The 10406-nt window shown below is 46.9% G+C and overlaps 1 long non-coding RNA gene across 2 annotated transcripts in view; it reads left to right on the top strand.

The window, feature by feature from the left end:
• The first annotated feature begins 286 nt into the window (after positions 1-286).
• Positions 287-10406, top strand: part of LOC137518275 (uncharacterized) — a 29706-nt gene continuing 19586 nt past the window's right edge. Inside the window, exons 1-2 of one of the 2 annotated variants that reach the window (XR_011020775.1) lie at positions 287-373; positions 1307-1482. This is a non-coding gene — a long non-coding RNA (uncharacterized lncRNA). Of the gene's footprint in view, positions 374-1262; positions 1483-10406 lie in introns of those variants that run through there. The other variant, XR_011020774.1, reaches the window with a different exon arrangement.

Here is a 10406-nt window from a genome sequence, read left to right as displayed (position 1 = left end):
TGCGTTCACGGTGAGCCGGTGCATATAGGCGGTTGTGGTGACGCACTAGCTGTGCTCTCCACGCAGGGCCCTTCTTTAGTTTTTGTTTTGGTTTGGTTTTTGGCTCCTCTGAGCGGGGGAGCCGCACGTTTCCTGCATGGGACGCCACGCCGTCCCGATCTCCATCTAGCCGGTGACCACTGGTCTGTCCGAGGGCCACCTGGCCATGCATGCTGCCCGGGTGAGCTGACTACCAACCACACTGCTTGGACTCTCAGTACAGCCGCGCTCCTCAAATTACAGGAAGCACACGAGGATCATATACATCCGGCTTGTTACACCGCCAGGTTGAGACGAATCGACAGTCCGTTTACAGTGGGCTTCTATGGATCTGGTGAGCTAAGCCACGCTTGACACTTATCACGCTGTCTGTTTGCTGCGCTGTGCTGCGCTTTTACAGTGTGAACTACTGCTGATGGGTGCTTGCTACATGTGCTATATGTGCTCACGCTGCAGCTGTCTAAGCATCACTTCTGCTGTGACATTGTGACTGTCCTTATCAGCCTGTACACTTATGCCAGTCTTCACTTTACTCTGATGACAACAAATTTACAAGAGTTTTGATCTCATAAGAACTGATGCTTTCTCTTCATTGCTGACGCTCATTGGATCATTAACTTTAGTTGTAGAGGTAGATGCCGGCGTACGTATGTGACTGCATGTGGACTGCCTGGATGGATGAATTGTGACGGGGTGGCCATCCCATGTGTTTTTAATATCTTTAGCAATTTCCTCAATAAATTTTGATATGATTATTTGGCACATTATTGTATTGACTAGTGTTTATTGATAGTTCATTGATCTTCCTGGGTAGTTTATGTCCTGCTTTTCCTATTATCACTGCCACTTAGATTATTACCATTATGACTGTATTTATTAGCACTGTGTTATAACAAATTCATTTCATGCATCATTTGTATAATAATAATTTTTTTTTACATTAAAAATGTAAAGTATCTGCTCAGGGGTGGCAGTACCATGAAGCAGACTGAATCATGTGATTCAGGCCAGCAGACTGTAGGAGCGAAGCATCAGCTCTATACTTCGCTGATCCTTTCAGTCTCTCCCTCTCCCTGCTGCTTCTGCCTGACTCACGGAGCACAGAGCTTGCCTGTTGTTAGTCTGTGTGTGCTGGCACACCCCTTACTTAAATATGCAGCCCCACCTCTTCTCCATGTGCCGCTCTGCCCTCTGGAAATCCAAACTTGCCATCTGTCAGTTCAGTTTGTAGTTATGGCCCCTAATTCAATTTACTTTTTTTCCTAAGATTACTCCCAGGAGATATTTTCTCACCTTATCTCCCACACTACATCTCCCAGCATGCATTGCAGCGTGCGTGTGTGACTCCAGACAAGAATTACAAATGCTGACAAAAGCTGAGGTTGGCTTCAGAAGATGGAGAATCCAGAACGGGCCAGGAACCAGAGGAGCAGCACCCCATAGGTAAGTAATGGTGCACCCCCCAGCTCCCGCACCTCCAGCGGCACACACCATTACAAACCATTATGGGGGGGGGTTGTTTTTTAAAAAGTAAAAAACTGCTGCTCAGGCCACTTTAATGTGATTTAACTACTTCCGTACCAGCAGTCACTGCCCCCTTAAGGACCAGAGACTGCTGGTACGGTAAAAGGTGCTTACTGACAAATTGCCACAATGATCCGCCGGTCACACCACTCTCCCATCGCTGCTGGTACCTCTCTCTGCCGTCCCTATGATAGCAGAGCTGTGTGAGCATTGGCTCCTGACCCTGTCCATCAATGTAAGTCAATATTTCAACCGCGCTGGTCCAGAAGTGTTAAAACAACTTCAAACAGTTTATACAATACTGTAACATAATAGTAAAAATATCTAATAACAAAAACAGTTCAGTACCTTTGTACACTAGGGTAGCTTTGTATGTTTGAGACATATGTAAGAGTAGTGTTTGTAAGTAATGGACTATCATTAGCAGCTCCAGTGCTGAAACTAAGAGCTGACAGTGGCAACTGGCAACACAACACGTGTGTGAAGCAACAGGAATCTCAGTACAGTAGCATTATCTGAAGGATCCAACACCTGTACAGACAGGAGGCTGTTTCATGGAATGACTGCTAACTATCAGTTTGGCTGACAAGAGGTTTTGTGTCTAAACAGCTTTAATCTTCGAGCTTGCTTAGGAAATTTGTCTTTCTATTCTTTTTCTCTCTGTGAAATAAAATACATAAACAGAAGCGATGATGGCTTAGCACAGCAAGTAATAATTACTTGGTAATCAGTACAATTGCTTTCCATTTGCAGGCAGATGGTGGTGACAGCTCTTATGGGAACATTGTGACTCAGTTACAAAGTACCCAGCAGTAACTAAAAGTTAAAGGGACATTCATTTCAACTCAGGCAATAAAGTATTTGTTTTTGAGATGTATTAAAAATTATACAGACTACCTACAGTGCTGCCCATAATTATTCATACCCCTGGCAAATTTTGAGTCACTTATTCACACAGCAAGTAATGTTTAGATGGGAAATTACATAGGTGTCTCCCAAAAGATAATAAGACGATGTACAATAGGCATTATTGTGGAAAAAACATTTCTCAGTTTTTATTTAAATATGAGCAAAAAGTGTCCAGTCCAAAATTATTCATACCATTCACAAACTGTCACAGTCTGTGGGAAAATCCAAAGTTCTATATCATTCCAAATAGCCCAAGCTGTTCTAAAGAACCCTAATTACCCTGATTAATTGGAAACAGCTGTTTTAATCAATTCAACAGGTGAAAAACAGCAGTCATGGCTAAGACAAAGGAGCTCAGTGAGGACCTGCGGCTGTGCATTGTGGCTGCTTAAAAGTCAGGAAAGGGCTACAAGGCCATTTCTAAATGTTTTCCAGTTCCAGTGGCTACAGTGCAAAGTATTATTAAAAATACATGGAATTGCACACCCCACTATGCCCAACTTACCACTTCACCTCATATAAATAATAAAGACAGACACCAACTTGGAGTAAGGCTGCGGCCATTTATTGGGGATAACAATAACCAAAATGTTCTTCTCTTTATTAAATTATCAGCATAAATAAACTCCAATTATCTTTATTAACTCATAAAGAATAAATTCAACACCATAAACACAATGCTTTTATGAAAAAGGTCCTTTGTAGAACCCTGGGATTGCACATTTGTCTTTTTAAAACAGCAGGATGCAGAGTGAGACCCACTGCAATAATTGCATATATGCTGCTTATATCTGCAATTGCTCATGAATTTGCACTGGCCTTCATTGAAGGCGAAACACAGGCCTTTTTTAAAGGTGCCACTCTGCATCACCTGCTTAACCCCTGCCGACCTCTGCGGCAGCATAAGGCCTATCCACAGGCCTACATCCTTTGATCCCCATGAGAGTGATGGGTGCACTGCTAACTTTTGCTGGAAGGCCTCATCATATAAGAATCAGGCCAACCCACCAAATTGCCTGTATGCCTCTCCGATAATATCCAGATGCTGGAATAAAGCTGAGCAGAGCTCAGGCTTCTTTTCCCCCAGTACGCTGGCGTATATGCAAAACAATAGCCAGTTACTGAAAGTTCGCAGCACCGACCTTTTCCTCTCTTCCTCACCTCCTTTTTTCTCCTTCACAGCAAACTCTTTATAACACGGCAGCAAGGAAAGGATGTCGAAATACTCCCCTTTCCATATCTTTTCTTTAACTGTACCATACCATTCAAATGGAAACCTAAAGGTGATAGTATGCATGGCAGCAATTCTTTATAATGCACTTCAGACACACCAGGTCTCATCGCTGGTTGCACTGCAGCCCCATCACCAGTACCAGAAACACTATTAGGAGAAATCCAAGCTTCAGCCGGTGACAACTCTAGGAGAGCTGACCCTTGCTGAACTACTGTCCCTTGTTTAGCTGTTAACGCTGCTGACAAATTTTTAACAACATCACATAATTCATTCAACTTGGCATTTAATGCATTAACAGACAAATTATGTTTTAACTCAAGGCAAGACAGGCTCTCTGCCACTTATCCCGGGCTCCGGCTGCCTCTGTCTGCTAAGTCCGGCTTGTTGTTCCACCATAGCTGCTGCAGGGACAGGGGACGTCTGAGGCAAAGCTGGCTTGCCTCTGCTGCCTGACTCTTTCATTCTGCGCACGCTTGGCTGAGGTGGAGGCGGGGATAATAGCCTCCTAGATTTCCTAGGGCGTTTGCCTCGCCCTCTGGCACCTCTGTTGCCGCCCGCTGCCTCCTCCTCCGCCATTTGCGCCACCTCTGACTCCCTCTCATTGGCCCAGGACCTGCGCAATGCCTCCTCTTCCTCTCCCATCTCCTGGCTCGAGCTCCGATCACGATGGCGTAAGCCTGGGGATCTGCCGCCGCCATGGTCCTGCTGCCCGGTCTCCTCCACCGCTCCCGACGGTTCGGCCACTGCTGCCACCTCGCTGCTGGCTCCCTCCATCAGACTTCTGAGCCATTCTTCTCCGTCTGCCTCCCTGGCTCGCCGCAGGACAGCCGCCACAACCGCTTCCATGCTGGTAAGTACTGACGCAGTTTCTTTTCTTCAGTCTTCACGAGCACAGCTGCATTCATTAGCCCTACTTTTATACCTCCCTCCTGGCGTTGATTGGCTGCAGTGTGAAGCCAATTCTCCATCCAATTCGCTCTCTCTTGAGCCCAGCTACCTGGGGAACACACCTGCCTGTAATTAGAAGAGAGAAAAGAGCCAGAAAGGAGCAGACTTAACCCTTTTCCGGGCGGGGGGCGGCAATACCATGTGCCATCAGGTTAATAACCTGCCATCTTACAAGATGTTCTGCACTGTGGAAAATCTCAGAGGACATGGTCGGAAGCCAAAAGTAACACCTGTGCTGGCCAGAAGGATAGTGAGAGAGGTGATAAAGAATCCAAAGATCACCACTAAGGCCTCTCCTGGTTAATCTGGGCTCTGCTGGTGGGAATATCTCAAGGCAGACAATCCAGCTGACACTGCACACTGCTGGGTTCCACTGATACAGAACAAGGTGGACACCACTTCTCCAGATAAGGCACACAAAAGCTTGTTTGGCCTTTGCAAATGCTCCTTTGGACTGTAACGATTGGTGTCAGCACACAGAGTGTATCTGATTATTGATGATCTGCAGTATCACCAATAATACAGATGTTATACCTGATTATATGGTGATCTGCAGAATCACCAATAATACAAGTATAGCCTGACACAAGACACCCAATGTAGTGTGAGTGTTTGGTGCAACAGTAATAAAGGTTGTCTCCCGAGGAGCGGGAGATACAGACACAACTGCAGCCAAGGATTCCCTGAAGAGCAGGGAATTGGACTGTGCTGCAGCCAGTGGACACATGAGGTGCAGGTGGCCTCTGACTGTGTAGACACTAACCTCCTTAATAGGAGGAGATGGAGATTGTACTGCAGCCAGGGATTCCCTGAAGGATCGGGAATCATACTGTACTGCAGCCGGTGGACTCCTATAGGTAAAGTCCCCTGACTGAACTGTAAGGAGGACTTCCTGTGAAGCAGGCAGCCTTTACAGCTAATGGACACCTATAGAGTTGGTGTCACGAGGAGTACAGTGAGGCTGCTCACTCGAGGGGCGAGTGACAGCCAGAAGGGTCATACAGGCCAGGTCGGCAACACACGAGCAGATAAGGTACAGAGACAGAAGACTGATACGGTATCCGGGTACAGGCAAGGTTGGCAACGGGAAGACAGATAGGCAAGGTACCGAATCAGTAAGCAGGAACGTGGTCAGCAAAGCCAGGGATCATAATAGGTATCAATAATAGCACAATCCTAGTCTGAGGTGTGAGGTCCTTGGTCTCAACACCTGGGAACTAATCTGAAGTATACCAATAGTAACACAGTAATCTCCTAGTCTTGGGTGTGAGGTCCTTGGTCTCAACACCCGGGAACTAGTCTGAAGTATAACAGTAGTAACACAGTAGCACCTAAAGCGGAATCTGGCTAAGCGTGAATTCCCAGTTCCAAATGATTCTAACACACTGTAAGATCTGACTGAGGTCTGAGTGCTCACACGTAAGTATTCGCAACGGCAGACAACCTGCAACTGACAAGCAAGTCCTATATATACCTACAGCGCTCCACAGCACCGCCCCAGACACTCAGCCAATCCAGAGTCCAGCTGGGATCAGCTGATCGGCCTAATCAGCTGATTCCCCTACTGCTGGCATAAAGGTCCTGTCGCCTGGCGCGCACGCGCGCGTAGCTCTCCATCTGTGTGCACTAGAAGGACCAGGTGAACCAGAGACATGTTGCTGCGCGGAAAACGCCGCCGGCTTGAACGCAGGAGACAGCCGCCTTGCCGCTTGCCCGCGCCGTGGCATCTCCGCTATTCATTACAGTACCCCCCCCTGAGGAGTGGACTCCGGACACTTCCCACCCGGCTTCTCAGAGTGTAAATCATGAAACTCTTCTTTTAATCTTCCGCATGCATGCGACAATCCGGTACCCAAGTTGTCTCTTCCAGACCATACCCTTTCCAGTGTACCAGATACTGCACAGAATTTTGCACTAAGCGAGAGTCTAGAATCTTCTCGATCTCATACTCAGGTTGGTCATTGACCATCACAGGGGAAGGGGGGGGGGGGGGAGGAATCCACGTGCACTGCCGGTTTCAACAGAGACACATGGAATGATCTCACACCTCTCATGCTGGCTGGGAGATCAATCGCATAAGTGAAATTATTCATCTTTCTGGTCACTGGATATGGTCCTATAAATCTAGGTCCCAGTTTGGGTGACGGTTGTTTTAAGGCCAAATGCCGAGTGGATACCCACACCATGTCCCCTGGAGAAAACTTCCACTCTACAGACCGCCTTCTATCTGCCTAATTCTTCCGAGTCTGGAAAGCTTTCCCCGAATTCCTTTTAACCAAAAGCGTTCTGCCCTCACAGGTTTCGGTAGCTGCCAACCCCACCTCTTGAGGTAAGATGTTCTCAGGGGTTGGAGGCTGAACTGTCCCTGGCTCAAAAAACCCAGGTAAAGCGTCCGTTTTGACGTACTTATTACCTAGAGTATACGTTTCATCAATGTATTCCTGCATTATCAGTCCCTTAGATCCCGACAGATTATGAAGATGGCCACTAGGAGGCACACAACCGGGTCCCAACTTCATGGGACAATTGAAACCCTGGAGAGGCGAAAATGTATCCGCAAAATCTGGGCAGAACTCGTCAGCGAATTCTGTACACTGCCTTGACACCCCTTTTAGCTGTATCTTGGTAGCGCAAAGAGCAACTCTCTCCAAACAATGGTGATGACAATGGGTCGACCAACTCTGTAGCTGTCCTGAAGCCCAGTCAATCCGAGGGGAGTGGAGTTGCAACTAGGGCATACCAAGTAGAGGTTGCCATTGGCAGAACAAGGAACTGTAATCTCTCTCTATGTAACACCCCAATATTACAAGACAATAAGGGGGTCTGGAAAAGAGGCTGTCTACACTGTAAAGGTGAATCATCCACCGCCGTGACCAGAACCTTCCGGTCTAGAGGGAGCAAGGGAATCCCCAATTTCTTTACAAAATCGTAATCTATGAAATTTGCTGCAGAGCCAAAGTCCATCAAGGCCTCGGTGGATCTGTTCTGACCCTCCCATGTAATGGAACAAGGAAGGAACAGATGACTATGGTTTAGAGATAACGGCTGCTCGCCTATGGCATGACCTCTGACTACCCCTAGGTGGCAGCATTCTCTCGGCTTCTTAGGACAGTTATGGGCAACGTGCCCCTCCTCAGCCCAATCAAGACCAAGTCTCCCTGACCTTCTGCGATTCCTTTTCACTTGCATCAATCCTGAGTACCTGATTTGCATCGGTTCATCAGGAGATGACGAGGGTGGAGGGGAGTCATATGAGATAGATCCCATAACATTCCTACCACGAATCTGTTTCTGGTAGTGCAAGCGGCGATCTATCCACACGGCCAACGAAATCGCTTCGTCTACAGATTTGGGCTCAGGATCTCCTAACATCAGATCATAAATTGCATCCGATAATCCTGCCAAAAACAGTCCAATAATGCATATGCTCCCCATCTAGCTGACACAGCCCACTTCCTGAACACAGAGGTGTAAACCTCAACCGATTTACGACCCTGCCTGAGAATCTTGAGTTTCTTTTCAGCAGTGGAAGCAATATCCGGATCATCATATATAATGGCCATGGCCTTAAAAAATTCCTGAACTGAGGACAAGGGCTCATGTTCGGCATAAAGGCTATATGCCCATGTTTGCGAATCACCTGACAAAAGGGTTTTTATAAATGTTACTCTCTGAGACTCAGTTCCTGACAAGATAGGTCTCAACTCAAAATAATATAACACCCGCTTCCTGAAATTCCGAATGTCAAATCTATGGTCAGAAAAATTTTCAGGTATACGAAGGTCCGTGACTGGAGGGGATCGCACTGTATTTATAGTCAATTGAAGTTCCTGAACAGCCCCAGACAGTTGTGTAATCTGGTTTTGTTAATTAATAATCACCCCGGAAAGAGCGTTGACCGCGGTGGTCAGGACTTCAACATGACTACGTAGTGCGTCCATAATGTTTTGGTCTGCCGTTCTGTAACGATTGGTGTCAGCACACAGAGTGTATCTGATTATTGATGATCTGCAGTATCATCAATAATACAGATGTTATATCTGATTATATGGTGATCTGCAGAATCACCAATAATACAAGTATAGCTTGACACAAGACACCTAATGTAGTGTGAGTGTTTGGTGCAACAGTAATAAAGGTTGTCTCCTGAGGAGCGGGAGATACAGACACAACTGCAGCCAAGGATTCCCTGAAGAGCAGGGAATTGGACTGCGCTGCAGCCAGTGGACACCTGAGGTGCAGGTGGCCTCTGACTGTGTAGACACTAACCTCCTTAATAGGAGGAGATGGAGATTGTACTGCAGCCAGGGATTCCCTGAAGGATCAGGAATCATACTGTACTGCAGCCATTGGACTCGTATAGGTAAAGTCCCCTGACTGAACTGTAAGGAGGACTTCCTGTGAAGCAGGCAGCCTTTACAGCTAATGGACACCTATAGATTTGGTGTCACGAGGAGTACAGTGAGGCTGCTCACCCGAGGGGCGAGTATCAGCCAGAAGGGTCATACAGGCCAGGTCGGCAACACACGAGCATATAAGGTACAGAGACAGAAGACTGATATGGTATCCGGGTACAGGCAAGGTTGGCAACGGGAAGACAGATAGGCAAGGTACATGTAATCAGTAAGCAGGAGCGTGGTCAGCAAAGCCAGGGATCATTACAGGTATTAATATAGCACAATCCTAGTCTGAGGTGTGAGGTCCTTGGTCTCAACACCTGGGAACTAATCTGAAGTATACCAATAGTAACACAGTGATCTCTTAGTCTTGGGTGTGAGGTCCTTGGTCTCAACACCCGGGAACTAGTCTGAAGTATAACAGTAGTAACACAGTAATCTCCTAGTCTTGGGTGTGAGGTCCTTGGTCTCAACACCCGGGAACTAGTCTGAAGTATAACAGTAGTAACACAGTAGCGCCTAAAGCGGAATCTGGCTAAGCGTGAATTCCCAGTTCCAAATGGTTCTAACACACTGTAAGATCTGACTGAGGTCTGAGTTCTCACACGTAAGTATTCGCAACGGCAGACAACCTGCAACTGACAAGCAAGTCCTATATATACCTACAGCGCTCCACAGCGCCACCCCAGTCACTCAGCCAATCCAGAGTCCAGCTGGGATCAGCTGATCGGCCTGATCAGCTGATTCCCCTTCGGCTGGCATAAAGGTCCTGTAGCCTGGCTGCGCGCGCGTAGCTCTCCATCTGTGTGCACTAGAAGGACCAGGTGAACCAGAGACATGTTGCTGCGTGGAAAACGCCGCCGGCTTGAACGCGGGGACAGCCGCCTTGCCGCTTGCACCCGCGGCGGCATCTCCGCTATTCATTACATGGACAAAGAAGAAGACTTCTGTGAAACAAAAATTGAATTATTTGGTCACAATGATTTTTCCTTCATTTGGCGTAAAAAAGGAGAAGCCTTCAACCCAAAGAACACCATCCCCACTGTCAAACATGGTGGTAGGAACCTAATGTTTTGGGGTTATTTTTTAAACCAATGGGCCAGGGAACCTAATCACAGTAAACGGCACCATGAAAAAAGAGTAATATATGAGGATTCTCAACAAAAACATCAGGTAGTCTGCAGAGAAACTTGGCCTTGACCACCAATGGACATTTCAGCATGACTATGACTATGACCCAAAACACACAGAAAAAGTAGTGAAGGAATGGTTAGCAGAAAACAACATTAACGTTTTTGGAATCCTCACTTGAATCCAATTGAAAATCTGTGGAGGGAGCTAAAGGTCAGAGTGAT

Source organism: Hyperolius riggenbachi, chromosome 5 (genome assembly GCF_040937935.1).
Source record: "Hyperolius riggenbachi isolate aHypRig1 chromosome 5, aHypRig1.pri, whole genome shotgun sequence".
NCBI lineage: Eukaryota > Metazoa > Chordata > Amphibia > Anura > Hyperoliidae > Hyperolius > Hyperolius riggenbachi.
The sequence above is the reverse complement of the archived record's forward strand: the minus strand, read 5'-3'. Positions and strand labels throughout refer to the sequence as shown.